The 25,494-nt window shown below is 36.6% G+C and overlaps 1 protein-coding gene across 8 annotated transcripts in view; it reads right to left on the bottom strand.

Moving 5' to 3' along the window:
* MEIS2 (Meis homeobox 2) overlaps window positions 1–25,494 on the bottom strand; it is a 205,901-nt gene that overhangs the window by 58,889 nt on the left and 121,518 nt on the right. The window lies entirely within an intron of this gene.

Here is a 25,494-nt window from a genome sequence, read left to right as displayed (position 1 = left end):
AACTTTTACCCAGCATGTCAAAGTCATTCCTAAACGAGAAAGCCTTTAGTAATAAATATTTCCCATCAATATTATGAAAGGGTGACATTAGGGACAACAAAGTATTCCATTCAGAGCATTCTAATCATTCCACTGTTTCAGAGAAAATGTTTTTCAATCATCTAAGATTTTATTCTTCAGGTATTTTATCTTGTATAATAGCATGCATTATCCAAAATTTGCGCAATTACTTATTAGCAAACCCAAATGCCATTAGGTTAAACAAAATCCCCTCTATAGCAAAAGGGGTTAACTAGATCTGTATTAATATAGAAGCCAGGCTTTTAATATTCTGCAAATGTTAACAAAGAAAGATGATAATGTTGAGTTAATATGGGTTAAGCATAAAATGAAAATAAATTTTTCTGATTGTGAGGTGTTGACACTTTTTTGGCTAGGGCCTCTAGCCTGTTCCTGAAAGCTGTGTAATTACAGAAGGCTTTTTCCCTCCTTCCCCCTCCTGCTTCGAGCCTACCCACATTAGTAATGACCCCTTCACTGCTTCAAAAACCACTAATGGTCTTCAGCACGGGCAAGAAAAATGAACAGGATAAATTGGAATCCACAGTCAGTAATTTGCATCCTATGAGGCTGCTTTGGCCACTCACACTCATGCCTGGCCATCAATCGTTGCCTGTCAGGTGCTGTACTCTGCCACCATGACAAATACTCCTCCTAACACTCTGATTCATCCAAACAATGTAATTGTCCTCTATTCTCCTTTTGGTAATGGAGATAATGAATGACTGCACAAACAAGTAGGATTGCTCATCACAGACGCTGGGGTGGCTTCAAACTGAAAAAGGCCCAGGGTACAAATTTTAATTGACTGAAAACACAGTTTGGGGCGAAAATGACACCACCACCAACAAAAAAAATTCCCCCAACCCTTCTTGTCCTGGTTTTTGCTGCCAAATTCAAGGGGAGCACCTTTTGACTCTTTGTCCCTCAAAGATTTTGAAAGCTTAGGTTTATAGATTATCTGCCCAATGGAAATCAATTCTGCAAATAACAATAATGAAAATAAGGATTCCTCACATGAGTGTGTAGTTCTGCATTGGTAACACCATCCAGTGTGCTCTTTCTTTATGCCGTGTTTTCCCTTTTGTGTATTTAGTCCTGCTTACTGTTGTGATGTGTTTGTCCAAGACATTTGTGACAAAATGTGGGTTGTGGGGTGTGTGTGTGTGTGTGTGTGTGTGTGTGTTAAAGAGAGAGAGAGAGAGAGAGACATACACAGAGAAGATCTAGATGAAATAAAGAAAGTAGAAGAGTAGAAATGTGATGTTACTGGAAAGCCAATTCATTCAAGTATGACAATAAATTCTGAATGAATAATAAGAATTCTTTCTACTGTTTATTAGAAATTTAGTCAAATGATCACACAATTACATAAACTGTGCATTTTATCTTGGGAATCCCTGAGCTGTACTTTCACTGTGAAAGCAGTTATAAATTCTACCCACAATCATTATAAAAATTGGGACCTTACCAAAATTCACCTTGCACAGATGCCTTTTTTTTTAATTAATAGGGAAGACCATAATAACTTTAACTTATTTGAATACCAGTCTGTGGTTTTTTAACATTCATGATGCTATGCCCCTTTTATGCATGAAGTGGACGGTTTATCTGAAAGTGTCCTGGCAGACGGCCACTCTATTTCTAAAATTAAAAAGGGGATGGAAAACAATCAGCTTTCAGAGGAACTGGAACCATGGCAATGTGTTTTGGATTAATTTACAAATATATGTATATTTTTTAAGGCCAAACTGTGGAACTAGAGAATTTCTACTACGTGGTCTATCATATGAATTTTTCTACTTTATTAGAACAGACATCATATTGAAATAATAAACATGGGAAGCCTTCACTTCTCCTTTGATGTATATTACTAAATGTCTGACTGGCTCAAATTTAAAATAAACTTTGGTATGTTTGCACTTGAAAACTGGAGTAGACTGCAAGCAATAATTTGTTGTCAGTTTCCATATTCTTGGACTAAAGCTATAGTTTAGTCTATTCATTGTTGGGGGCCAACTCACTCTGGTTCCGTGGCCCAGAGGTGGCTCAGCTTACTCATGAAAGCACACATGGTAACATAATAGCGATGATGATGATTCCCTTTGTCAAGAAAGAACCAGCATAGGTCAAAGCTTTTCACATCCTGACATAATTCCAAGGCCACCGTTGAATAGAAAAAGTGATTCACCAAGATCCTCTCACTTTGAATAACTGACAACTGTTCAAAAACTTGATGAGACATGACTCAGTGTAGATAGCATTTTTTAATTACCTCTTTAAAGACTCATGTGAAAGTGGGTAGTTTTAAAAGTGTTTATTGTATAGATTTTAGAGAGAGGGAGAGAGAGACAGAAACAGCAATCTGCTCCTGTGTGTGCCCTGACTGAGGATCGAACCAGCACCCTCTGTGCTTCAGGACAATGTTCTAATCAATTGAGCTGTTCCACAGGATGAAAGTAGGTATTACTTTTATTCAAGATACTGACCTCGGGTGGGGAGCGAAATGGGCAAAGGGGATTAAATATATGGTGATGATGGAACTAGACTTTTGGTGGTGAGCATGCTATGGTATATACAGCTATCAAATTATAATGTTATACACCTGAAATTTATAAAACATTATGAACATTGTTACTTCAATTAAAAGGAGAATAGTGACCTTAGGCTTTTTTCTCTACTCCCACCTGCCCTTTTCAGGGTTAATTTAGTTGAACAAGTACACAGAATTAGATCTACAATATCCTTAGAATACATCAGTGCAACAGTTTTTGGGTGAAACCACTTAATAATCTTCTTTTATGATTAACCCCTCTCCAATGATGTCCAAAGTGGAACCATAAACTTTATGTTAAAAGAACTTAAAACAACATTTTAAAATACCTCTAGTGAGCCTGACCAGGCGGTGGAGCAGTGGATAGAGTGTTGGACTGGGATATGGAAGACCCAGGTTCGAGACCCCGAGGTCACCAGCTTGAGCGCGGGCTCATCTGGTTTAAGCAAAGCTCACCAGCTTGGACCCAAGGTCACTGGCTCAAGCAAGGGGTTACTCAGTCTGCTGAAGGCCCATGGTCAAGGCACATATTAGAGAGCAATCAATGAACAACTAAGGTGTCGCAATGAAGAATTGATGTTTCTCATCTCTCTCCCTTCCTGTCTGTCTGTCCCTCTCTGACTCTCTCTGTCTCTACCACAAAAAACCAAAAAACCTCTAGTGATACTTTTAATCATTTCAGGCATTAGAACTACAAAATACAATTTAAAAGGTAGTATTTTGAAAAATAAAATAAATAGAAATACCCTAAATATCTTTCAATTGGATCACAGTTAAATAAAATGTGAGGTGCTCATGAAAAGGTGTCCCCATATATTGTTGAATGAAAAAAAGTAAGTTGTAATACTACATGTATTACAAATTTGTAAAACAGATAAATAGATAAACAAATAAATAAAATTTAACATACACATATCCATAATAGTAATGTAAGAAAAAGATTTAGAAAAATACACACTGAATAATGGTTAATGCTGTTTAGAGCATGGGGCTGGAGGCTTTTTGTTTGTATACTCATACTGTCTGCATGTGTATTGCTTTTAACAATTTTTTAAATCCAACATTGATTTAAAATTATAACTAATTTATTATAATTTTAATTAATTTATGCACTCCATATTTTTTTAAAATAGTAATTTAACTTTTTTGTGCAATGACATTCTTTTTCACTGGATATTTTTAAAAGCAGAACATAACTAGGATCAGCCCTGCCTCTTAAGTTACCGTGTTACCTTGTGCGATTGACTTACTTATGAGTTTATAAAGTTTACTAGATAAGCTCTTTGAAGAACAATGTGCAATTTGTCAAATTACTTCTGTGGTCATGTAATACAATCATTTAAGACAAGTGATCAAGTAACTTGTTGGGCAGGATCTTTGTCTGAATGAATACTTGGAAACTGAGCATTATGCGTACCTCTTCTTTTTCTTCACTGCTCTCCAAGATACCATTTATTTTATATAGTTAGTTCAGACGACCTTGATTTTGATGATGCCCCTTGTGTATGAAACCCTCTAAGCAATTTCCAAAGATGCACAATGAAACGACATTGATCAAACAGCACATTGCTTTAGGACCATGCTTACTGAACTGGGGTCCAAGGTGGTGTGCTGAGGACCTTGAACACATAAACACATCCTTCTGGAATGTCAAACATATTCAGTGGTCAAGGTTTTAACATTTTTTGTGTAAATAAAATTCCTAAGCTATAACTAGAATGCACACTTCAAATGAAATCTGAAAACAAGAAAAAATTAAGATATTTGAAACCCATAATATCGTCGTAATTGGAGTTAATCTCCTTTTCACTAAATGCCTGTAACAATTTATTTGGTATTTATAATTTGTAGCCTTTCATTGTCATGTCTTATTTACATATAGTGTCCTTATTAAGTATAACTTCCTGAAGGTAAACTCTTGGGTTTTTTAAACTTTTGTATTTATTCTCTACTCTGTCTCAGTGCCTCTAAGTATTTGTTGAAAGAATGGGGGGGGGGGGAATAGACATAAATTCTCATTTAAGCTTTGTCAGTAATTCTGTCAACTTTAACAAGATCCAGTCTCTATATGAGTAAAATTAAGAGATTAACGAAGCTATACATGGGTTATAAAATAGCTATAAGAGATTATAACAATGAAGTTTGTCATGATTAATTCTAAATCTTACTGATGCTTTCTCAGACACACACACACACATACACACACACACACACACACACACACGCACGCATGCACGCACACACCCCTCTCAAGTTGTCTGAGCTTCTAATCCTTATTCAGGATGCAGGAAAAACCTTTGCTTTTTTACTGCCAAGCTAACTCCTGTTTACATTTGAAGTACTTCTACATGAACTATGATGTATCTCTTGCTTTGTGTTAGTTTTTGAAAATCTCTGCATTTTCTGGGTGTCTTATCTTTGATTCTTGCTTTTGAGATCAAAACCACACAATATTAGAGTCAAATGATCTTTAGACAGAACCCTGGCCTGGGACCTAATTTAAGCAGATGAAGAAACCAAGATTTGCAAAGGCTGCATAATGTATGCCAGCTCATAGAAACATGCAGCGGTGAGAGCTGAGATAACCACCTGTTCTGACATATATGGTGGGCCTTTTCACTCTTAACGTTAAGTTTTTCACTGAAGTTGCATTTCCCTTTTCTTTGGGGAAAAACAGTACCTTGATTTTTAGTTCTGGGGTATGCTCAGGGGTAGCCAAGTGACCCAGTCTTAGCCAACCAGCACAATTAATCATTCTAACTGCACTGAAGCCAGAATCCAAGTTAGGTTAATGGGAGTAGGACAGTCAGTCCAAGGGGTTACTAAGCCAGTACCTGGAGTTGGTGGATGGCAGCTGTAGCCACCTGATTGAGAACGAAGCCCAGGAAACAAAGGCAGAGCCAATAGATAGCAAGACTAGATCCCTGCTGTCATTACTGCACTTGGACACAGCTTTACCTAAAATCAGTTACTCGTGCCAGTAAATTAGTCCTAATACACATGTCACAATTTAGGTTATCTGGAATTTTCTCTGTTTATTCCCTTTCCCTCTCCAAGTGAAAATGATTGTTCATTTACAAAAAAAAAAGATGACAATGAGGAGGAAAAAGAGGAATGAAATGAACTGTTTTTGCTTTAATCTCGACCTACAGACTCTGATCAAACATGGAAAAAATCTTGAGAATTTGGGAGTCAAAAGAAGTTTATCAGAGTTGTGATCACAATTGGTTAAAAAAACCCACCTAACTTGGAAAATAGAGGTTTAAGCATGCAATATATGTGGAGCTGTGACAGTTTTATATCTAAATTAGAAAAGGTAGAGTTTTTATAATGTTTCATAAAATGACCACACAGGGAGTAAGTTTCAGGGCGTTTCTTGTGTAAAGTTAAAACCTTTAAGGGAAATGAATATGAGTTAACTAACCAAGACACCTGAGAAACACACTTAGACTTAAAAACCTCACAGAAACCAAAGGCTGGGATAATGCAAAATGACACAAAGATTGTTGCAATCATCTGACTAATTTAGGGTTATTCGATTTCAGTAAAATTCCCAACTGCTGATGGAGAGTGTATGTCAAATATTGTGTGATCGCCACATTCCCTTCCTTTTCCATGAACCTGGTGTGTCCAGCATGGCCAGTCCACATCCACACACTGGACCCAGTGGAAAACCCTCCCCCACCAGAAGGATCCGCTCCCACCACACCCACAAATTCCACAGTGCTTTCTCTCCTCTTTGCTTGTGTTTTCATTCACCCCACATAGTCTTTTATGTACATATATGCATATATGTTATAACCCTCACTGGACCCCAGATCATTTGAGAACAAAGTTGAAGACTAACTTTGAACTTTCTACAGCACTTAACAGTGTTTCTCATATAATAGATACTTAATAGTACTTGTTTGTGAAAGCATTATTTCTGAAATTGATAGTTTTCTCTTAGAAAGGACTGATAGTGCCATGTATATGATGCATAAATAGCCAGATAAAAATGGAAAAATTCAGACAGTCATTTAACTGTTTTACCAACACAATATTTGGATCTGTGGAAACATTGATTGAATTTTTCACTTTTCATCCAGATGTTTAGTGTCATGAAAACCCACATTTCAGATTCAAATTAGTTGGGTTTTTTTTTTTTTATGCCATATGTATATTTGAGAGAAAGAGAATGTGGCTATTTCAGGAAACTTATTTCCATCTGAGTTCATATAAAAGTAAACAGATTAAACTGTAATTCACATCTTTTAAAATTCAGAAAAGGTTTGAGAGATTTTAATAATACCCAGATCCTAAGAGACTAGCATATTTGGTTGATACTTAGAGCCACGATAGGAAGGCCTCATTAAAAAGAGTAAAGGAAAACGCATACCCTCTGTAGATAAGCTAAAGGAATACTGAGTGAGCTTGATAGATTGTCGTACAGAGATTTTAAGAACAGTTATTAAATTTATTATTATCAAGATATAGATAAAATAGAAAAATGGAGAAGGAATTTTTATGAAACCAAAGTTAATAACTAAAAGGAAGAAACAAAGTGTCTTAGGACTAAGGAGAAACGCTTTTTGCATCTGCAAGGAGAAATGTTACATATACATATTTCAAAAGTACAGAGGAAGGAGTGATGAAATTAAATGATGGCTAGATACCATCAACACTCATTCTACCTCTAAACTTCCAAAAATACCAGAAAAATATATTAGAAAATGACATTAGAAAACACTTGCAGAAAGGAATCAGAGTTTTAAGCACAATGAATATATAGTAGTCTCTCGTGGTTTCAGTTAACCCATGGCCAGTTGCGACCTGAAAATTATTTAAACAGAAAATTCAAGAATAAAAAAATTCATAAGTTTAAATTGCACATCTTTCTGAGTATCTCACTTCATCTCAGCACTGTATCATCTCACATACTCACAAGAAGAAGGGTGAGCACTTACAGTACAATAAGATAGAGAGAGACCACATTCACATAAATTTCATTATAGCATACGGTTATGTGTTCTATTTTATCATTGCTTATTATTATTAATCTCTTACTGTGCTTGATTCATAAATTAAACTTTATCATGTATATGTATGTACAGGAAAAAGCATAGTAGATATAGGGTTGGTTACTAGCTACAGTTTCAGGCATCCACTAAAGGTCCTGGAACATACTCCCGGCAGATGAAGGGAGACTAGTATAATTATTGTAATTACTAGCCTATCGACTGAGACTTTAAAGCTGAGTAAACTCTTATTTTGAAAATAGTAAAAATATATTCCTAAAGCTAGAGAAAGATCATTTTTATTTAACATTTGTTAGGATGCTCCCATGAGCTGCTTGGCCATGCATATTATGCTGCCTACGTGGCTAATGGGTAATCTTTCCAAATGAGCCAAAGGCCAAAAATAAGGCCTTGAGTCATTTAACAATCACTTCATATTTCCACACTATGACCAAATTAATATTTTATGGGGACACTCAGTTGTACAGCCAGACCACTTTTCCAAAAAATTGAATTTTGTGCTTATTTATTTTATGGATCATTTATTGAAATAGATTTCAAAACAGGTTTAAGCTATTTAGATTTTTCAGTGAACTGCAAAAGAAAACCCACAGACGCAGACTTTCAGAACTAGAAAGGACACCAGAGGTCATCTAATTCAAACTTTCTCACTCCATGTCTAGCGAAATTGAGGTCAGCTGAGATGGGGCTTGCTCAAACTTAGTTGGCTTCCCCCTTTTTTAAGATGACTGATTTTCCCAGCAAGAAGAAATTTCACATATATAATCCCAAAGAACACTTCTTATGAAATATTTTATTTCTACCAAGGAATTAGAGATACCACCCAGATTTTATCCTGTAAAAGTTACTGAACATCCATATCCTACATGTCCCCATGTCACCCTTTGTTTTCCCCATTTGCCACGCTGCGTGGCAAATGCGTTGCACATTTGTCTGTCTCGCTTAGATTCTATGCTCCTTGAGAGCAGAGGCTGACTTGTCCACATTTTGTTTCCAAAAGTTGCTTCACTACAATTCAGGCATGCAAAAGGTATCAATAACCGCAAATTGAATTAATCAAGTTTGAGAATAAGTGAAGTCTTTGCATCCTAAAAATACTATTTTGAAATGAAAGGAAAGGAAGTTGGTTGAGGTAAAAGCTAGATAACAAATGAAAAGGGAGGTTTTAAGGAAGGAGACATTCAAAGAAGCAGTTAATGCCAACCTTTTACCCAGGTCAAACATGAAACAGTGAAAATCAGCTGCTATTTAAACCAAGAGTAAAACTTTATATATGTACAAAACTGAGTGAAATTGGTGAATTCAGATCGTTATAATAAGAATCTGTGGAAAAGAAATAAGTGCATGAGACTTTCTTTTAACATTTAATTTCTCTTTGTTAACAAAGCTAAGGGGTTGCTTTGGAACCAGGATCTGAAGTATGTGGCAGAGAGTTATATAATGTCTAGACAACTAAGATACTTGTATCTAATCTTATGACAACAATTCTACTTAACAGGTTCAGACAGTGCCGTATGAGACTGAGTTAGAAGGAAATGAGGATTAGCAATTAGTCCATTACAACATTTCTTTAATAACATGAAAAAACATCTGGATAAGAAAATGTGGGGTTAAATACTAAAAAACATTAAGCAAGTTTATAGGCTATAAACATAATTCCAGTATGTTTAGTCCAGTTTTATTTGCATGATCTATGCTATAAATAATTTTGTCTGATTTACTGTAAGAATGCACTGAAAGTCCAATTTGACAAGAAAAAGTTAACCATTTAAAGAGGAAGGGGTTGTTTAAAGAAACTGAAGGTTATCTTTTTTTTTTTTCAAAAAGGTTATTATCTCTAGAGTAAGCAATGGAAATGTTGTGTATATTATCTTCTTTGCTCATCTCAGAGTGCAGGATAAGAGCATGGGGTTAATGATAAGTTAAAAAGTCATAAAAATAAGGAGGAAGTAGCTGTAAACTAATGACTCTTGTGATGGACAGTAGTGATTAAAAAAAGAATCTTGGGAGTGACTTTTCTTGCACCATATTCTGAAAGTTTCAATCAGGGTGGCCATAATGAAACAGAACTCCTTAATAAGAGTTAATTCTTTTATTTTACAGTTCACCAAGCAAAAACTCTAAGGTGTAAAATGCCAGCTTTAGAAACTTAGTTTAGAGGTTACAAACTGGCTTCTTTTTCTAATAATATACAGAGCTTCTTTTTTGCATAAAAGTGAGCACTGGATACAACTATATGCTTAGATGCATATTTTAAAAAGGAGAGAGTGTGCTGAAAAACTTGATTTTTTTCTTGCTCAATTAAAGTCCTATATTCTTAAAATGTCTGGGGATTTATCTGATTTTTTAAAATATAGGAGAAAGATCATTGTTAGTCTGGCTACAACATATAAAAAAGTAGGATAAAGACAATACCCAAGTGTTTGCCTTAGTTACACACTGTACTGGTAAATAAAGCATCCAACTGATACCATAATAAAAAAAAAAGCCCTCTTAACTGGGCCATCAAAAAAGGTCAGTTAGCAGTATTTATTTTGGAATTCCCCACAGTTTTATCTTATCAATTTGTTTTTCCTTCCCTTTTCTAAAGCAGGCTGTTTAGTGAAAGTTAAGTAAATCAAGATGGAGACAGAACGAGGTGCCACCATAACATTTATCTGTCTATAAGCAAATACTGGCTCTGTTACTATTTTACCTGTGCTTTAGAACACACAAATACTTTAAATAGAGGGTTTCTAAGCAGATGAGAAAATATCATTTTGTGAGTTTCTAATTCTATTAAGGAGAACACTTTAATAAGGAGAATACCTTCAAAATGTCTTTTCAACATACCTATGGACAGATATGATTCTTCTGGTAACTGCATATAATATCATAAACCATTTAATCCATATCACAGCTAAACAAAATAAAAAATATATATGTACATAAAAATACATGTTTTAATGGATCTTGATTTCTATTGACTAAACATTCACTCATTAAAGATGGAAGTGATTAGGCCCTGGCCGGTTGGCTCAGCGGTAGAGCGTAGGCCTGGCGTGCGGGGGACCTGGGTTCGATTCCCGGCCAGGGCACATAGAAGCGCCCATTTGCTTCTCCACCCCCACTCCCTCCTTCCTCTCTGTCTCTCTCTTCCCCTCCCGCAGCCAAGGCTCCATTGGAGCAAAGATGGCCCGGGCGCTGGGGATGGCTCCTTGGCCTCTGCCCCAGGCACTAGAGTGGCTCTGGTCGCGGCAGAGTGACCCCCCCCCAGGGGCAGAGCATTGCCCCCTGGTGGGCAGAGCGTCGCCCCTGGTGGGCGTGCCGGGTGGATCCCGGTCGGGCGCATGCGGGAATCTGTCTGACTGTCTCTCCCCGTTTCCAGCTTCAGAAAAATACAAAAAAAAAAAAAAAGATGGAAGTGATTAAATATTGAAACATCAAATCATTTGATAGCATTTAACCTTTTACCATCATAATTAAATGTTATGCTGAGTTAATCCAAGTAAATTAGAAATTTGTGAACTAAAAGAAAATATACACATGAAAATGAAAGGCTTTCCAGGCAAAACAATAAGGATATATGCTAATATATCATATGTTTATAGCTTACTTAAATGTTAGTATGTGGTCATTTTCTTCCTAATTTGTACAGCAGTCAGAAAATATTGATAAAAGGCTCCTTTTAGCTTGAGTAGCCCAGTATTCTAATTACCTCTCTACTATCTTTGCATCTGCTTATCAACTTGAATAAAAGAAAAATAATGAGGAACATATAAAAAATATTACTAAAATTACTGCATTGGTCATATTTTTTCCAAACTATTAAGTGGTACGATTTTATAGAAAGCAATAGCTACTTCTTATTCCTCCTGACATTAGAAATTGGTAATCTATCCTTACATATGTACAAATAAATAATTCTATTTTTGCGTGAAAATATTTTTTAAAAGAATTTAAGAAGCCCTGAAAATGGTGTCCCATTAGAATTAAAATGGTGTCAAATTAGAATAAAAAAGGACAAATTGCCTGACCTGTGGTGGAACAATGGATAAAGGATCAACCTGGAATGCTGAGTTTGAAACCCTGGGCTTGCCTGGTCAAGGCACATATGGGAGTTGATGTTCCCTGCTTCTCCACCATCCCCTCTCCTCTCTCAATATCTATCTATATCTATATCTATATCTATATCTATATCTATATCTATATCTAGATAGATATAGATATAGATATATCTAAGATATAGATATATAGATGTAGATATAGATAGATATATAGAAATATTTTTTTAAAGAATTACTACTAAATAATGGACAGGTTTAAAAAGTTGACTTAACGCATGAACCAGTATGGCCAGCATTTGTTCTGTTAGCTGAGTATTCTTTTTGATTGATGGAGACTGTTAAACAGTTTGGATATCACACCTGGTTTTTCTATTCTGGGTGGTGACATTAAATTTTCTGATACCTGCCTGGTACATTGTATCTTTGGCAGATGAACTTAAGTTTGACCTGTATTCCACCATAATACAAATAGATTCATATTTCAGAACATGGTGAGGTGACCAGTTGACCATAAGGAATGCTTAGTTTTTCATCTGTGTCAAGGCCGAAAAAAGTTTCACTACTTGTGGGTTACTAACTGAATCATATGAATTATTTTACTATTTAAATAATTTAAATACTCTTATTTGAGTAATTAGATATTATACCCTTATGTAACATAAGCTGAGTGGGTTTAGTTCTCTAAGAAGTTAGCAAAAACACTTAAGGACTGCCACATGGCAAGCAATAAGTGACAAATGGCCTTTAGATTCTAGCAGAAAATCATTAAGTAAATCCAAGGTATTATTTGTATGTATAAGCCACAAAAGTATTGATTATACTTTCTCTAAATAAGCACATTTTCCAAGGAAAGGTAAGAAAGGGCAGTTTTCAGTAAAAGGGAAATGGGAAGAGCCAAAAAATATCTGCTAAAAGTCAAAAATATATATAAAAATCACCATCCTACTCATAACTCTGATTCCCAATATGAGACCATGACTTGGATTAGATCTGGACATTGGAGGAAACTAGACTGACAAGCTCTTCTCCTTTGGACTGTCCCAGCTGACAGTCAGTGTCCCTTTAGTGTCAAGTCTGATCTGGCAGAAACTAAAGGAAAGACTTTTCAATTCAAGTATTTGAACATTTAAAGTTTTCATACAGTGTACAATAACAGAAGGGAATTCAGAAAGAAATGGGTAAGCATCTACTTTATAAGGTCTCCATATTTTTTTTCTAACCCAACCAGAAAATTTTGAAATCACCTGAGAATATACTGTTATAAGGATTAAATTTATGTGCATTTTTATCATAGTTATATCTATCTGTTCAATTCTACAAACATAGATGAGTAGCTGACAGATCCAGTGCTAGATATTTACTAAACCAGTTGTCTGGAGTAATGGACAAACAGTGACAATGAGATTGGCATTTTGGCATTCAAGTGGTTATGCGCTCTTTTTTCTTCCTTAAGCTTCTGAACACAATCTCCCTTTTCATTTTAAGTGATTGAAATGCTAAAGATGCTACAGAGCCCAGAAGCACCCTCTGGAGACATTACTTTCTTTAACTTCTTCGAAATTTGGGATACAATTCATAGTAAGTATAAATATTTTAAATTGAATTACTAAGGAAGTTTTCTATTTGCTAAAGTGAGTTCTGTCACAAGATAATTGACGTTCTCACAAAGCAATTGATACATCCAGTGGACTAATGCTCTTGTAATTTCCTTTTTTTTTCTTTTCCAAGTCAGAGAAAGAGAGAAAGAGAGACAGATTCCAACATGTGCCCTGACTGGGATCTGCCCAGTATCCACCTGGCAACCCCAGTCTGGGGTGATGCTCTGCCTAGCTTGGGCCAATGCTCGCAACCATACTATTTTTAGCACCTGAGGCGGAGGCTCCACAGTGCCATCCTCAGTGCCCAGGGCCAATGCACTTGAACCAATTGAGCCATGGCTGCAGGAGAAGGAGAGAGAGCGAGAGAGAGAGAGAGAGAGAGAGAAGGGGGGAGGGGTGAAGAAGCAGATGGTTGCCTCTCCTGTGTGCCCTGACCTGGAATTGAACCCAGGACATCCACACGATGGGCTGGCACTCCACCACTGATTCAACTGGCCAGTGCCTTGCTCTTATAAATTTTTAATGAACAAATTTAAGTTTTTACAAGAAATGTCAAATGAAACATTCTGATGGATTTATTAATAAGCACTTGAATTTCCACTTCTGTGTTTTGCTCACTGCTGTATGCCCAGCTTCTAGAAAAGTGCTTGGGTCTCAATGAATATTTAGTAAGTAAATAAATAAATGGATATTTTTCAATGCTTGACCTGAGACTGAAGCATGGAGTCTTTCACTGCAAGTGCACAAGGGGAGCAGGAGAAATTTCCGCATTTAGGTTTATACCTTCTCACATTAGCAGTTAGAACCATCTAGTTGGGAGGAGGATCATGGGAAGGGGATGGAAAGTTTCTCCATGTCACAGATTTAAAAGCATACCCTCTATCACTTTATTTACATTACTAAAAATCTGAATTTCTCCCCTCACAGGGAATTATCTATTTCTAGGCCATACTTGACTAAGATATAGGGGGGAAACCTGTAGAAAGCCCCACAGAATTTATAACAATGGTCTAGGCAGAAGTATATGACTGACACACTTTGCATGACTTCCTACCCGAGTGGATAAACATGTGAATTTGAAGTGTAGACACATTTGGGAAATACTCAACTGACTCAGGAAACATATGTGCACTGGTGCCATCAGGTCACACCTCAGGTGGAGCCTGGGGAAATTTTTTGGAAAATAATAGTAGAAATAGGTCGGACGGTGAGAGACAGAGCACATAAATTCATTAGCAATTGCATTTATAGCTCTTTCCATCTGTCCTTTTCAAAGCATTTTTTTCTAATATTAGCTGCTCAAGTTCTAAGTGCACATGGCCCAGATCCATTGTCTCATCTCACTTGATAAAGGCAAAGAACTGAACGCAGGAAGCGTAAGTGACTTATCACTTGTTTGCTATCCAGGCAGAATCAAAAGCAAGAAAGGCCAGCCTATAGAAAGAACTAATTCTGTGATGCTGGCAAGATTTGATTAATTACATGCGGTCTACAGTTGCCATCAAAACCCATGCAACACAATGGATTTCTAAGGTATTTGTTTTAGTTTTACCTAAGCAAAATAATTTATTTTTATTTATTGTTTTAATTTAAACTCATTCTTTTCTGTCTCTCCAGAATGTGACATTACAGTGCCTGCTCAGGACCAAGACAAATAAACAGCTTCTGTCATTTAACAGAACGGTCTGAGGAAATGAACAGCCATAATGTTAGGATGAGCGTGGGAGTCCTACAGAGTTCCGCCACTAGGTCAGTTATTTTAAATACACATGTGCCTCGCATTAGACTAGAAGCTCCTCGAGGGCAGGGAACTTCAAAGAAACAATTAGAAAATTTTCAGATTCAATATCATCTCTACCCAGGTTACATCTGCATTTGTACAAGAGAGAAATCTGGAAGCTTCTAGGGGCTAATGCCTGCAACACACTGTGATGATGACTAAGAGACTAGTTATTTAAGTGAGAAAAGGGTTTGGCAAGTCCAAGAAAAAAGAAGCTCACAGGATTCATGTAGCAAAATATAAGGAAAAAAAATCTTATAAAGAAATTCAGGCCATATTTCATGAGGGAGAGAAAAAACTTTAAGAGACAAAACCCATCTAAACAAATTAGAATAATATATGCACAAATCTCTGGAGAAACTCTATTATATCACAATTAATGCAGAGACGGCAATCAAGCCAGGCTAATTTCAATAGATTCCAAGTTTTGAACAGTTCCTAGACTATCCAAGTGGGAATTTGGCCAGGATGTTGGGGTTAATAATTCATTTTGAGAGAGGCTAATTCTTTGGGAAGCATCCCACTCTGCAGGAGGAAACATTTGGCCCATGTGAGCAAATTTGTTCTTCAAGAGCACCCTCTATTAGCTCCAATAGACACCTTTTTATCTGGGGGAGAGGGGAACACAGTTTACTTTCTCATACATATAGAAATATTTACCATGTTTTTAATAAATGTATATTAATGTCAAAGAAATGGTTCAGGCATATACATTGAATGTTTAGATTCTTAAAGAGTAATTTTACACCAACTTTTAATTATTATAATCTGAGTATTGGATTGTCAGAAGAGTATTGTGGCAAAATACATATATGACCTGGAAGCAGACAGTCCTGGCTTTTCATAGCTCCATGGATTAGTAACTGTGAGACTTTGAAGGGGCTACTGAGTAACCCTATGGCTAAGGTTCTTCATTTATAAAATAGCAAAATTAATGGTGCCAACCTCACAGGGGTCTTATGAGGTTTAAATAAATCACTATTTAATTGAATAAACAGTTATTGAGTGCCAGGAACAGTTACAGTCATTGAGAATACGACAGTGAACAGACAAGGCAAACCCCTGACCTCATGAAACTTACATTATGATAGGGGATATAGGAAGTTGGCTAACATATCATCTGTGTGGAAGTGATAAGTCTTATGAAGAAAAACTTCCTTCAGGTCACATCTATACTGAGATAGTATAACTGGGGATGCTGGTGGTGTACTAACATGGTGTCTGGCACATAAAACACAGTAGCTATTTATTTATTCTTATAAGGTAACATAGTCACAAGTCAAAATCATTATTTCCATTTCTCTGCCACGTAGAAGAAACTTTCCATGTCAATCCTGTCATCCTAACATGGTTGATTCTTAGCTGGCACCTTGACATGTTTTAAATGCTCATGGGCATCCATCAGTGTTTCTAACTACACATGTTTTCTGTGACGTGTGGTTATTCAGCATCTCATTCGTCTGTTAATGGGTCTTAAAAGTAATGGGTTCTTTATAAGCATTTTGGTAAAATAAGGTGAGACCGTGCAAACAGAATCTTGACAGGGCATGCATAGTGCGGAGGTTAATTAGCACAGTATTTTTATGTTTTATAGTACTCCTGGTTTCCACAGGAACACCAGAATTTGGGTGTATTTTTACGCTGAGCCTATTTGGAAGAAAATCTTGCACTGGTCTTCATGTCTCTAAAACTGATTACCATTCCACCCAGCAATCACCAGCAGCACCCACACAAGATACTGTACAAATCATTCATACCCTTCCCCAAACTTGCATGGCTTCATGTCACCAGTAAAACAGATTCTGGCCTGCATTCGAAGGACTTTCACAATCTGGCTCTGACTTCTCATTCCCAATTTATACCCCACTCCTATACAACACATATGTAAAATCCTACAAAACCACACTGGCTTTTTTTATCCACTTTATTCCTCTATCATTGTTATCAAAACACTTTCCATCCTGTGGATATTCAAATGCTCACCATTATTTTGGGGTCTCCTCCCATTTTTATACACATGGAAACCTAAGTCTCCCAAGTCCTCTACACCCCGTTTCCCCATGAATTGGACACAACCATGTGACTAGTTCTGGACAAATGACAATGATAAAGGGGATATATACCATTTGGGAGTTGAAGAAATCACTTTGAGGATGTGAACTCCTCAGACCCTGTCTCTTACTGTTACAATTAGGAGAGTACTTGTTGAGCTAGAGGGGCCACAGGAAGTAAGAAACCCTACATGCTGAATTTGCACACAGAGAGTAGCATGAACTCATCATCCACGTTGTGTGCCCAAGAAATCAATTCTACTACATGAAGCTACTGAGATTTTTGCACTATGTGCAGAAGTGGCATTACATAGCCAATTCTGGTTGATAAACCCTTCTTTGATCACGACTTTGATGAGATTCTTTCTCTCTTTTCCTGAAAAAGTCATAGAGGGAAAAAATCTTTTAGATGCTGATAAATAATTGCTTTGTGGGAAGAAACAGCTCTATTGAAAAGGATCTTTGATAAGTGTGGGGGCTGGGAAATGGGGGTCAAAATACATCTCCCAGGCATGGCTTCTAGTGGCAGCCAAGTCTCTTGTCAAAGCCGGCAGCTACTCTGCCTAATAAAGGGCTGACAAGCCGCGTGGAGAGCTGCCTAGGAGGAGATGGAGCGATAAGTAAGGTTAAAAGGGGATGCTCAGGGAAGAGATGGGCATAAAGGGAATTTTACAAGTGACATGTGTGCTGTGGTGACGTAACACCTCCTCGTGTCACTGCAAATCTTCAGTAAAACTAGAGAATTCAAAAACTCCTTATATGGTTGAGTTTTTTTCGAGGAAGCTGTTGAAGTGGCTGAATTTTGCATCACGGTTGTGTCAGTTTAAAACAGATTCCTGTGCATGGTCAAATGAATCAGCTGATATTTGGGCCACACTTCATTTCTGTTACTCAAGTAGGAGAGAGCATATGCTGCCGCACATTGTAGATTTTGAGGGGGTCCTGCCTCCCCAAAGGTAGAATCAGGTCTTCAGCAAAAGGAACCATATTTCACACATCTTTTTATTTTGCCTGAGCTTAGCTCAGAGCTTCACAGTGGAGGGTCCCAGTAAAACACACCAATTGAAGTGCTACAGATCGAAACCAGTGCTCTTCCATTTTGTTTTCTCACACCGAAATGTAAACTGGCCATAACTTACTCTTTGACTTTGTTTTCACTATTTGCTAGGGCCATTTAATGACTATTCTATAATATTTTAGTCACTTTTAATTTGTAAAGGTAGCAAATTCTTCAAGACCTCATCAGCACGACTTTGCTCAAGAGATACAGTTGTATTTCTTCTCTTCGTTTGCACCCATAACTGCATTTAATTATCTGAATTTTCTCAGCACGAAGAGAAAGAGCTTCCACAAAGGGTGAGAACTGGGAGGAAATGTAGATAAAAATGAATTTTGCTATCTCACTTCCAGTTTATCTTCTCTGTCATCAGCATTAAAGTCCTGTTTTTGTCTCTTCAGAAAACCACATGACATTTGAGAATCTTCTCCTCTACTGAACAAATTTTAGAACCATCTGGAACACCTTCCTTCCTTCCTTCTCTCCACCTCCCCGATCGTCCATCCTTTTCTTCAAATATGAAAGTGTTTTTTCCTTATTTGGCTTCCTCTTCTTATGCTTTGGAGCTCTTACATTCTATCTTAATTCTTTGGTTATTTGCAGGTATCATCTATATGAACACAAACTTATACAAACACAGGATAGTTTGTAATAAATACTCTGAGATAAATCTTCCATGGTATACATTAAAATTAAGAATCACTTTTTCTGCCTCTTAATTTCAAATAGTAATAAGAAGTAAAAGGGCAAAAATAATCAAACCAGTACTAATACAACACATGTATAGCTTCTTCAAAATTAGCAGGCTTGTTTGTGCTCCGTCAGGAAGACTTGTGTTACAAAAGAATTGGTGAATTAAACTCACACCTATAATCTTTGAAGATCTTCTCATAATGAAAATAATGTAAACTTTACCTTCTTATGATCTAATACTTAAGAAGAATATTTCTCTTTTTTGGCCTATCTTGCACACCAAAAAAAAAAAAAAGAAGAAGAAGAAGTATAGATAAAAGAAAATGATACATGGCCCTCTTCACTATTTCTTTTGCTTGTCATAGTTGATGAATGTTAGTTTATTGACACAGACTCTTTAATAATAACTGACACATACACCCAACCAGGTTTACGAAAAACAAGCTCCTGGTTAAAATCCTTGAAGGCAGTCTTGTTTTGTTTTAAAGTGCGAACATTTAAAGGTGTGTTTCTCTCTCTCTCATGCACAACACATTCTCACTGCAGTAAATTAGAGATGCTTGCAATCCGACAAATCTGGATTTCAACAGTTGCCCTTTGCTATACAAATCAGTAGAAGCATGCACATTACTGTCCCCAGCATGGCGCAAGAAACATGATTCCTCGACCAGACAAGGAGCTTCTGACACTTGTCTTTACTACCCCGTCATAAATTCATAAAGGGATGTCTGCAGTAACCAGTTGGCAAGTTCACTGCATAAACATCAACACCAATTTAATGACTTGTGTACACATCGTAAACTAGAGAATCTTTATACAAAGAAATCAGATAAATCAAACATGAGCTGAGGCTTAGGGGAAAGCAATTAGAGCTTTAAGTTCAGTGGCGGTAGGAGGGCACTGCGTCCCATTAGAGCAGATAATAGAAAATGTGTTACTGCAACTACAGTGTGTGTAATTAAATTAATTAGTAATATTAAGTGTGTTTAAAGCAACATCTCATCAAAAGATAAATAGATAAAGAATATTTAAAGTTTTAATTTTCCCATTTTATGTGTTCAAGAAATAGGCAGAGAAAAAAAAACAACCCCTCAAACTTCCTAAGAAGTTGATAAAAATAAAATAGGGAGGAGATGTAAAATTGATTTACTTGCCTCTGGCTAGTAATGGAAAAAAAGGAATAGTCAGAACACAAAAACCTGTTTGGCCGTATTTCATTTCCTACAGCACACTGAAGTGTTTTTGGTGCCAGCCCATTTCATTCTAATTCCTTAAAGCCTGTTATAAAGCACCTTTAAGGCACATTGTTTTCTGAGCAGGTATTTGCAGTCAGTCTCTAACAAATGCGTAAGTATCACCTGGTAATACAAATTTCAAAATCCCATTAAAAACATCCAAGGAGATTTGGGCTGAATAAAAATTAGATGGCTTATATGCCAAAGCTTCTCATCAGCTAAAAGTTGGAAGCTAAATTTGGCCGTAAGAAACCGTCTTGGAACTTCAGGAATTCTGGGGCCCAAGTCAGTCCTGTATTACTTGTATGCCTTATTACACAGGAAAAAAATCGGTCTGTTCCAGTGATAGCAAGACTTCCATTTATTCATCTCAAAAGCAGTAAGATCCTAGAATGTAGCCTCCATAACACAAAATGCTTTTAAGTTCTCCCTGAGGGGAACACAATATACACAATTTATGTAAAAAGAAGAAAAATGAAAGCTAAGTATTCCAGTTAAGGGTCAGAAATCAATATTTCTTTAACAGCCTAAGCAACATGCATTACTCTTAATACAAATACTTAGGAGACTTTACGTTCTCTATAAAGGAGGATTTTCACATAATTGGGGTTGAAAGTGGCAGATATGCCCTTCTAACTTAGTTTCAATTGCTGAAAAGTGAAAAAGAATATATTTGGACAGCATTTCACTGATCCTGTCAACCTTGGTTAAAACTTCTTACCTAAATGTCCTAAATGTGGGGCAACAAGTAATTAAATTCTAATACACCTCAATGGAATATGATAAAAAAACATTGTAATATCAATATGAAAACCATGCAGAAACAGAAAAAAAAATCTGAACCTAAAACCAATTGTACTGAAATAATGATTATCTGGCTCTTTTTTTTCCAGGTGGCAAAATGTCCCATGATATTCTATTTTGCAGTCAATGAAAAGTTTTTAAAAAGAAAAACTTGAGTTCATTTCAGTAGCAAAAAAAAGTTATAGTAAGATATAGCAGGTAGGCAATGGGCCTTCGGAAATAAAGTATAAATGAAAAGGACTGAGTTAAAAAATGATATAACCTGACTAGTTCCTGAGCATTAACTTTGATGCTCCTCCAATCTAGTCTACACACTGAAGTCAGAATGATTACTGCAAAAGACTGACCTAATCTTGTCACTCTACTACTTGATATGCTTCAATGGCTTTCCACCGCATTCAGACTAAAAATCAAAATGCCTATCCTGGCCTTCAAGGCACCCAATGATCTAGGTGGAAGCCTCCAGTCATGTTCCTCTATTGTTCAATTGCTAGTTTCCCTCCATCTACACATTACCCTTCCATTTACACAATTCTACCATGCTTCCTCCTGCCACAAGATCTTTGCTCATGTTGTGTCTGGCTTCTTCCCTTGTACCCTATCCCTTACCCCTCCAATCCCCTCATCTTTCTGCTTCAAACCTGAACTTAATCAATGTTGGCCTTTCTGATTAGGTCAATTCCCTCTTAATATACACTTGAGAAACACTCTAGGTTTTCTCGGAGAGAAACCTAGGGTGGGTACTTATCCCACCTGTCCTTTCAACAGGCTATAAGCACCACAAGGGCAGCAGCTGCATCTAATCTTTATATCCATCACTACATTTTCAGTGCCTAGCACAGAAGATGGTTTATAAAAGAAGCACTTGATAAATATCTATGGAATGAATGAGTGTCAAGGTGGAATTGAGGTTCCTAAAAAAGACCACAAAAGCAACCTCATGCCACTTCTAAGCTGCTTGAAATGAATAATTCATAGTCTATACCGAAACAGGCACTGCTCAATGGATAGGACGGTATGATTCAATTGTGGTTGGTGAGGCCCAGCTATAGAAGTGGGAAAGGATCATCAAGTAGCTTGTCTGCTACTCACAGGATCCTTTAAAAATGGCAAAGGAGTACATCTGCTAGATCTTTTTGCTTGTGCATGGCTCTTTTAGCCAAGCCGACTCAGAAGTTCAACCTCTTAGAAGGATGAGTTATCCACTTACTGGGTTTTTAGATAAAGAAGTATATTAATTTTTCTCTACATTTGGAATAAGAAACCCAATAATGGTCGTCAGCAAAGAATTTATCATTCCTCTTCCCAGATGTATGTGCTTTTGTGATAATTATTTTTTAAAATCCATCCATTAGTCCTGTGCCTTTAGAAAGGTTTTATTCTCCCCATTCTCTCCTTCTTTCAATGATGTGCTGCCATATGGTCCTATGGAGCCCCAGAGACATTGTCACGACCACCATTTCTCCTGATTTTCCAAATGACCTTAGTTTTACTAGGCTTTAAGATTCACGTGTATAACATACTCTTTTTTTTTTTTTTCCTAAAGGAGAATTTAGAGGACTCTGTCCAGAGATTTCATAGAGCTACTTTTTCCCCCCATGTATCAAAAGCAATGAAGAATTCCCTGGCTCTTGATTTTGAAAACAATTTCTATTCTTTACAAATCTGTTGAAACCATCCCTATTGCTTAGCACCAAGAAAAGATTTCTTTGCATGGGTTAAGAACTATATTTTAAATCTGTTAACTATCTATTAGAACTGGTCTGTATTTGCATACGTGCCTTGTACTTGCCAAAAACACCAACACAGCTATTGAAAAATATAGAGATTTATTTTCCAATTGACCATCAGCAAGCCACCTAATCTCTCTGATCCTCAGTTGGCTCCTCTATAAAATGGGGTAATAATACCTCACAAGTCATTGGAGGGTGACTGGAGTGGTGTTGATTAAATAAGAAATTAAAACATCGAAGCTAAAAACTATAACTACACTTTGGGTTAAAAAAGAAAAAAATACCTAAGAAATAATGATTTTGTTTATCTAAAATTTAAAAAACACTAATATTCTATTTGAGATATTTGTGAGATATATAAATCCACTGATTTCTAAAATTGATCTTTTGTTGCTTAAATAAAAATGATGTGGTTTATCCATGGATACCTACCAGAATCTATAATTACATATTTCTAAACATCTAATTTAGCAATATTTTCACATCAGTTCTCCTCTCGTTTTCCAAATACTGTCTTTCAATCAAGAACAACTTTTATTTTTGCTTTTGAAATCATCTCAATACAAATCAGTCACATTTCCATTTCACAGAAACTTGGAGAGTGTTACCAAAATTTCTGGTAAAGATAAACCCTCATCTTATAAATGCATGCTTTTCATGATTTAGAAAATTCTACATCAGGACTATTGGGTCTACATGTTGTAAGACACCACGTATCATATTAATATTAAAAAAATAGGTTTCAGAATTTAAGTGTTCATATTTCAAGTTCCTACACATTTCATTGGTTGTATTTTTCTTATCAAGCCACAGACGTTGACCTCAGGAAGGTCAGTAAGTCTGGCTACTTCATTTGGAACATTTTTCACACTCCAAAAATAAATGTTTATACTCTGAAAATTAACAGCCTTTTCATGTACACCAATATTTCAGTGATTCCCTACATCCTCCCAAATTCCTAAATCATTTAAGAGTTATAACATGTCAGGCTACCATTTAAGAACATGAAAAAATAGAAACGAAAAAAGGCAATTTCACAAATGGAAGGCATTTAATCATGTTGAAATAAGATCTTGTCCTCTAGGGCTGACCCTCATCCCACCTCACGCTTCCTGGATTCTTAAGTTTGTAGCCTTGGTTAACAAGGGTTATCGTAGACCATACACTAAATCCAGGATCAGATGGACAGTGCGTGGGGAACTAGGTCCTGCTGTTAAATCTCCAGGCCACGTTTGGTCAAGAGCAATGTAGTCTTTCCCTTGTCTCTGCCTTTTCTGTATTGGTTTTTTTTTTTTTTTTTGGATGAGAAAGTAATTGAGTGTTTGACAGACACACCATCAGAATTGCTTTTGGCACCTTTTGTGTGTCAATCAGGGAAAGATGTTTTTAAAATTATTCCTGGGAACACGTGCCCATGAGAGAAGAGTCAGTCTCATATTTTCCCAAAGATCAAAATATCGAGAGCTGGGAAATCCCTCCGTAGAACGACCTTATTTTGAGACTAAGGCAAGCACCTGGGGAATTAATAGCTGACATACCTCATTTTAAACATCAACCATATGTTGCTGGAAAATATAGCCATGTTACATGTTACTTATCACTTTCTGTTTTTCTTTCACTGGTTTATGTTTTGCCTTGAATAAAAACTACATGAAAACACAGTCTTACGTTACCAGGTAGGCATCTCCTCTGTGGAATAGCTCAATAACATTTTTAGTGTTTTATTTATGCAAACAAAAGCGCTCCTCAAATCAGTGCTGGCTGAACTGCATCAAGGATGCTGCCTGAATTTCACTAAAACTGAAGCTTTTCTTCCCTAGTGTCGCTGGGGTAGAGATACTCCCCCAGAAACCCAGGGTTGCTTTTCTCCCTTCTTGTTTTTTAAATCACATATCTGTGTTTCAGGGTTCTTCAAATTTATTCAAAGTAGAATCATGAAATTTCTGAAGGCAAGGCAACAAGTTCACACACAAAAAAAGAGTTTTTTCAGTGTTCCGTAAATTTACCAAATACCTACCCTGTGCCACAGGCCGTGCGCACACACGCATTCATTTCCCCCACTTGACAATACTGTGAGAGAAATATTACCAGCCCCACCTTACAGAAACTGAGCTTCAGGGACGGCATATTTTGTGCCAAAGGTCACAATGCTAGCGAGTGGCAGAGCTGGAAATCCAACTGGATTTTTTTATTTTTAAATTTCTAACTTACTGTTTTGCTAATACACAATAGAAATGATGCTCCAGGCACAGCCACTCCCAGAGTGAATCCAAAGTGACAGGACAGTAAGAGAGCAAATGTGAATGCAAGCGAGTGGCATTGGTTTCTTCTGGGCATAACTATACGCATGTGTCATTTGGAAATGTCGGTTCTTAAATACTATGACACACCATCGCTAAGGGAAACTGAGCGTGCTATACCTCCGTGCCTAAAAACCTAAACAGACAGCAGTAAATCGAGGGGTTGAGACTGTGTTGCTTTTACGTTTGTTTTTGAATCTGATCAAAGGAACATGCAATTTAATTCAATATTTGTTGATCACCTAGTCTAGGTTAGCATTATGCTTGCGTGGGATATAAAAAGGAGTTAAATACAACCGGGGCCCTGAAAATCTTAAAAACTCAAACAGAGGAGGGGCATAAGTATACAGATAATTCAATAATACTATTTTGGAACCAAAATTCAGTTGAGGGAAAACAGATTTTTCAATAATGTTTTATGTACTTACTTAAAACCAGACTTTGCATGGCATCGATATTTTAAAAAGATTTAAATAAAATCCATGAAATAGCAACAAATGTGGCACTCTGAAACACAACTTAAGAAAAAAAATCTTGTTTATCACAAGGAATGGGGATGTAGTGT

This window comes from Saccopteryx leptura, chromosome 6 (assembly GCF_036850995.1).
Source record: "Saccopteryx leptura isolate mSacLep1 chromosome 6, mSacLep1_pri_phased_curated, whole genome shotgun sequence".
Classification (NCBI taxonomy): Eukaryota; Metazoa; Chordata; class Mammalia; order Chiroptera; family Emballonuridae; genus Saccopteryx; species Saccopteryx leptura.
Note: the sequence above shows the minus strand (reverse complement) of the source record. Positions and strands in the feature narration are given on the sequence as shown.